This window comes from Pelophylax lessonae (assembly GCF_965119305.1).
Source record: "Pelophylax lessonae genome assembly, chromosome: 12".
Taxonomy (NCBI): Eukaryota; Metazoa; Chordata; class Amphibia; order Anura; family Ranidae; genus Pelophylax; species Pelophylax lessonae.
The window spans coordinates 86,890,920-86,897,808 of NC_138779.1; positions in this window are offsets into that span (position 1 = coordinate 86,890,920).

The following is a 6,889-nucleotide window of genomic DNA, read 5'->3' on the forward strand; positions in this document are numbered from 1 at the left end:
TAGCGATCACAGGATGATCACATTTAGCATAAATAACAATATAACAAGGCAAGAGGGGAACTTAAGTACCCTAAACTTCAGAAGGGCAAACTTTCCCAAATTGTGCTCCATGATGGAAAGGGTAAACTGGGACCAAACCCTAGGAACACTGTCCACGGAGGAAAAAGGGGATTGCTTTAGGAACATATTAAACAAATGCATCTCGCAATGCATTCCTATGGGAAATAATTTTAGAAGAGACAAAGCCAAACCTGGCTGGCTAAACCGTAATGTTAAAAAACGTATTAAGGGAAAAAAATGGCCTTCAAGAAATATAAATCAGAGGACACAGTATCGGCTTTCCAGCAATACAAGGAGGCAAATAAGAAAAGTACGTATGAAATCAAAATAGCTAAAATCAACTTTGAGAGACAAATAGCGGAGGATAGTAAAAAGAACCCGAAGAAATTCTTTAAATATATCAACAGCAAAAAAACTAGGGCAGAGCATATTGCACACATAATTAACGATGATGGGAGGATGGTTACAGAGGACGCTGAAAAGGCAACTGTGCTGAACGCCTTTTTCTTGTCAGTCTTTACACATGAAAAGGAGGGGTACACTGACCATGACTGTATGGTTAGTAGTAATACACAGGACTTGCCGCTATAGCTAACAGAGGGTGAAATTGGGGAAAGGCTGGATAAAATTAACACACATAAATCGCCAGGCCCGGATGGCGTACATCCGAGAGTACTCAAAGAACTTAGTAAGACTATATCTAGACCACTGTTCCTGATCTTTGCTGACAGTATTATGACAGGAAATGTACCAGGGGATTGGAGGAAAGCTAATGTGATACCGATATTCAAAAAAGGGCAGAGGCATGTTCTGGGAAATTATAGGCCTGTCAGTCTGACATCGATAGTATGTAAACTTCTGGAGGGGATGATAAGGGACTAAATTGTAGAGTTTGCTAAAGACAACAACATCATCAGCAGTAACCAGCACGGGTTTACAAATAGGCGTTCTTGTCAAACCAATCTCTTAACATTCTACAAGGAGGTGAGCTGTGAGCTAGATAGGGGGAGACCAGTGGATGTGGTGTACCTGGATTTCGCTAAGGCGTTTGATACAGTTCCCCACAAGCGCTTAATTTATAAAATAAGGTCTGCAGGCATCGACCGCACGGTCTGCTCTTGGATACGGAACTGGCTAAAAGGGCGTGTCCAAAGGGTGGTAATAAATAGCGCATACTCAGACTGGTCTGAGGTGGTAAGTGGGGTCCCCCAAGGCTCAGTCCTGGGACCAACCTTGTTCAATTTATTCATAAACAGCATTGAGGACGGGATCAGTAGCTCTATATCAGTTTTTGCAGACGACACAAAATTGGGCAGGGCAATAACTGCACAGCATGAAGCAGATATCCTACAGAATGACCTGGACAAAATAACGGAGTGGGCAACGACATGGCAAATGAGGTTTAATGTGGAGAAGTGTAAGGTTTTGCACTTGGGGACTAAAAGCACAATACACTTTGGGGGAATCAAAAATGGAGAAAGATCTGGGAGTCCTGGTAGAGGATAGACTAAGCAATAGCATGCAATGTCAAGCGGCAGCTGCCAAAGCCGTCAGAATATTAGCATGCATAAAGAAAGGGATGTATTCCAGAGATAAAACTATAATCCTACCACTTTATAAAACTCTGGTCCGACCACATCTTGAGTATTCTGTCCAGTTCTGGTCGCCGGTCCTCAGGAGGGATGTGTTGGAGCTGGAGAAAGTCCAGAGAAGGGCAACTAAACTAATTAGGGGATTGGAGGACCTTAATTATGAAGAGCGTCTGCAATCGCTTGATTTATTCTCCCTGTAGAAGAGACGCCTGAGAGGGGACATGATAGCAATTTTATAAATATCGCAATGGTGATCTCGGCATGGAAAAAAGCTATTCAGTCGGAAGGATTGCATGAGGACTAGAGGGCATACAATGCGATTAGAGGAGAAGCGTTTTAACCTCAGGCAACGTGGGGGGTTCTTTACTGTTAGAGCTACAAGATTGTGGAATTCTCTACCACAAGAGGTGGTTTCTGCGGGAGGTATGGTGGCTTTCAAAAGACTCTTAGACGTACATCTCAAGAATCAGAACATTATGGGGTATGCAAGATGATTACGGCCACATACACCTTTACAGGTTGAACTAGATGGACTATTGTCTTTATTCAACCTCACCTACTATGTAACTATGTAACCTAGCACCTACCTGTAGGGTCTTACAACTGCCCCTCTACTTCTGAGTGAATGGGTTTTTTTCTTTTCTATACACTGCTTGCAACTAAACTGTTTGATTTATAGCAGGGTGTGTGGGGTGATGCCTGCAGAGACAGCCCCCATAGGTGTGGTTAAGCTATTTTCCTGCCTAGTGCCTCCTGATAGGCGGAGCATAACCCTATAGTCTCTGACTAGATGGAGCTGCGTCTGTCGAACTTCAGAGAGAAGGATTTTACAGTAAGTTCTTACAAAAATCCAGTTATTTAGTCCTAATGTGCTAGTAGCACAGCTTATTAGCACATTATAGCAGGCTTACCTAGCTAGTAATCCCCTCCAGTGCTGCAACATGACCGCTCCTGTCGGTCACAGGTGATGTCATTTCCAGGTCTTCCTCCTGGGCTCTGACTCTTTGGTCACTTAGGCCCCTTTCACATGGCTTTCCGATCCGGTCCGCCTGTCAGTTTTCAGGCGGACCTGATCGGATGCTCCTTGCCCTATGGAGCAGCGGATGTCTCCGCTGACACCTGCTGCTATCCGATCCTGTCCTTGAAATCCAGACCGATGGAATCCTATTTTCCATCCGTCTGGGGGATTTCATTCGATCTCCCATAAAGGAGAGCGGGGCTCTGACACCTCCATCTCTGCAAAGTAAGCGGAGACGGAGCTGTCATCCGCCTGCTAAGCGGGGATCGGCGGATCGATCCCCAGTGAGCAAATCTGAATCTGTCGGGCTCTCCGCTCGTGTGAAAGTGGCCTTAGTTGGCCAGGCCGTGATGACCTCTCTCCCATGGGAATCCCATCAGGACAGAGTGGTACTGCAAATGTACCTAGAGTTGCGCAAGCACGGCTTAGTGTACTTAATTGCTGACAGGTAGGGAGACGGGTTTATGACAGTCTTTCGTTCATTGACAGACACTGCTTCTTATCTTCTTGACCGTTGGGTTATGCTGCCCCCTACAGGAGTAGGACACTAGGCAGAAAAAAGCTTGACTGCGCCTATGGGGCAGTCCCAGGGGGTATATTCCCATTCTTAGCTATAGGTATCCAGTTTTTTTTTTGCCTAGTCAGGAATAAGGACCTAGTTCCTTGCTGGGATGCCTGGTCCTGGCAATTCTTTCCTTTTAAATTTAATTTTTTTCCTAGCTTTTTTTTTTTGTTACTGTGAGAATCTACTATCAATTGCCGGACTGGATAATCTAGAGCCAGAGGGTCTCCCCAGTCTGGCCAGCAAGCCTGCGCAGGCTTCAGCTCCGCGCTAGACCGGCCGCGACATAGCCCCACTTTACAGGGGCTGGCCTGCGAGTTAAATGTCTTGCGAGGGCGCATACGACCTGGCCTTGGCCTGAGCCACAGAGTTCCTCCTGGCCCCCTATTCTGATGGAGCCGTGGTTAGGAGCGGTGCCACCCTGTTCCTAGTATGGTAAATAGCTGTCCCCCCTCTAAACCTGGAGGTTTTTGGGGTGGACGTGGGCCCCTCCCTGGGATGGTCAGACCCCCGAGGTTCTCCTCCTTCCCATGCTGCGCCCTGGTCCATTCTCAGGGTCCTCTGCAGACTGTTACCCTCATCCCACACCACTGAGTTCGGTTGGATTCTGAACCTTCAGCAGTCTGCTCTGGTTACGTCCACAAGACTGAACTATCTGGGCACGACTCTGGACTCTGCTTTATTCCTCTGGAAAAACTCCAGAAATTGCAGGAGGCAATCCAGCTCCTGCTGTCCAGCAAACTGTCATCTTGGGCTTGCATGCAGGTGCTGGGCCTGATGATGTCTACCTTCGAGGCAGTTTAGTTTGCACAGTTCCACACAAGATCTCTGCAAAAAGAGATCCTGGAGAAACGGGACAAGAATTCTCAGTCTCTAGACAATCTGATCCTGTTGAGCTAGGGTACGAGAGGGTCCCTGATAAGGTGGCTTCCTTCTCCGGCACTTCGACTTGGAAGATCCTTTCTCCCTCTGTACTGGACGGTTGTCACCACGAATGTCAGCCTGTCTTGGTGGGGAAGCGTCCTCAGCACAGATTGTGCTCAGGATTGCCAATCAATATGTACTGGAACTCTGAGGGATCAGACTTTGCCTGGATCATTGGACATTTCGTCTTCAGCGGTATCCGGTACGCATTCAATCGGATAATGCCGTGGCCTATGTCAAATCACCAAGGGGGCACAAGAAGTAGCCGGTATTTTAAAGTGGGCAGAGCGATTCGTTCCAGCCCTCTCTGCTGTACACATTCCAGGAGTGGAAAATTGGCAAACGGATTACCTCAGTCGACAGGCGTTGGACCAGGGGGAATAGTCGCTTCATCCGGAGGTGTTTCATCAGTTGTGTCTCCGATGGGGTACTCCAGAGGTGGACCTGTTGCCCTCTCGCCTCAACAGGAAGGTGCAGAGGTTTGTGGCACGGTCTTGGGATCCTCTAGTGCGCCTTAGTGGCTCCTTGGAGTCAGTATGTCTGATTTTATGCTCCTCCTTTTTTACACGCACTTTTTTTGTTTTGTATCTTTCTCCTTGCTAGAGGAAAAAAATATAACCCATCCTTTTCTCCATTCAAGAGGAGAAAAACTATAGGGGCGGACTGTATAGTTACTGATCACTATGACTGCCAATTGGAGGTTATCACAGTGATCATGTGATCTAAAGCTGTCCCTCTCAGCTCCTTATCATTTCCAACCTGCCCTGAAAAAGCACATGAAAATGATTCCTCTTTAAATCCTATGTAACTGTTCACATCACTGCGCTGCATTTTGAAAAGTCCTGCATGCAGCACCAGAAACGCACCTTCTATTGTAATTCAATGGGAATGTGCCAAAAATGTATCAACAATTTTTAAAAAACGTGATATTGGTTTTGTTTTATATTTTAATCTTTAAAAAAAACTTTAGGCTGGTCATATACAGATCAAATAGTCTGATTCAGCAGGGGCCAGTTACATTTTGATCATTGTGTGGCCATCCCTGTTTGACAGAAGTCCTTCCATAAATCGACTTCTGTTGAATGGAGAAGTTGGAAAACTCTTTTTGAGCAGCAGCTGCAGGAACTGATCTGTTTATTCTGACAACACTGTCCTCCTGTCAGAATACAATGTCCTGGCTGGGGAAATTTCTCTGTCCATGTAGTTTATGTGGATGGAGGAATCTTTCTGGTTTTTCATTCGGTCTGCTGGCTGAACAAAAAAAAAAAAAAAAAAGCTAATCATCTGTGTCTAGTTTTAGATTGGTGCTGAAGAATTAAAGCCGGACTGCTGCTTAAATTAGAAAGAATATAACCTTCTTCCATAATGCAAATTTCAAATTAAATTTAAGTAGATTAGAATAGAATTCAAAGGAATATATCTATCTTCCAAAATTAACATTTTGAATAGAATAAATTTGAATGGAATAGAAAAGAGAATATAGAAAAAATAAACTAGAATGAATTAGAATATAACCATCGTCCGAAATTTAAGTAGAATAAAATAGAAAATAAGTAAATAGAAAAGAAAAAGACAATAAAATAAACTAGAATATAACTTTATTCTGAAATTTGAATTTCAAATAGAACAAATTAGAAAATATAAGAACAGAATTCAATAGAATAAAATAGAAATAGAATATAACCATCTTCAAAAATTCAAATTTTGACTAGAATAAATTTGAATAGAACAAAACTGTAGAATAAAATAGAACAAATTTCAATATAACGGTTTCCTGCATTATGAATAGAATAGGTTACAATAGAATACAAAGAATATAACAATTTTCTGAAAGTCGAATTTGGAATAGAATAGAAAATAAGAGAATAGAATAGAAGAAATAATGGAACTGAATAAATTAGAAAGAATATAATGGTCTTTTGAATAGAATAAATTGGGATGAATTGAATTCTATTTGACCAAATTCAGAAAAATAGAATTGAAAGTGAATAAACAAAACGAATACTAAAACAAAATTAAACGAATTTAAAGCGGAGTTCCGGCCACAAAATCGATAAAATCGATTGTGCGCCATCCGCTTGCTAAGGGGAACCTGAAAGAGAAATGGATAGTGCCGATTTTTTTTTTGGTCACTTACCTTATTATAGAAGGAAATATACCCGCATTACTTCCACTTCCTCCCTCTGCGGCCGCGGCCTGCGCCGTCACTTCCGGTTTGTGATGGTTCCTGGGAGCTGAACGTCATCGCTCCCAGGAATCAATGCGCTTGCACTGGCCCTGCTCATCACTTCCGGTGCAGGCGCGGCATTCACTGCTTAACAGCTTCTGGGCATGCCGTGCCTGCACCGGAAGTAACGAGCGGGGCTGGTGCAGTGCATTGTGGGACTCTGACGTCACAGAAGAGGACACGAAGAGGGACGCTGCGGCTTCAGCTGCCCATACCTAAGATGGCAGCACTGGAGAAGAAATTTTCAAGGTAAGTATTTCTTCTTACAGGTAAGTGCGACCCGGGACAGTTCAGAGGCTATCCATTATGGAATGTACAAGCCCTGACTGTCCCGGGGATATTTTTTAGCTCAAATTGACCCCCGAGGCCGGAACTCCGCTTTAACTAACCAAAAGGAATTTTTTTGTTCCGTACCAGTCTAGGCCCAAGCATTGCTGGTATGCCTGTCCTTGAGGTCCTCGCTGCTTTTTTTTGTCGAGCCCCTTGAAAGGGAAGGTTTGGGTGAG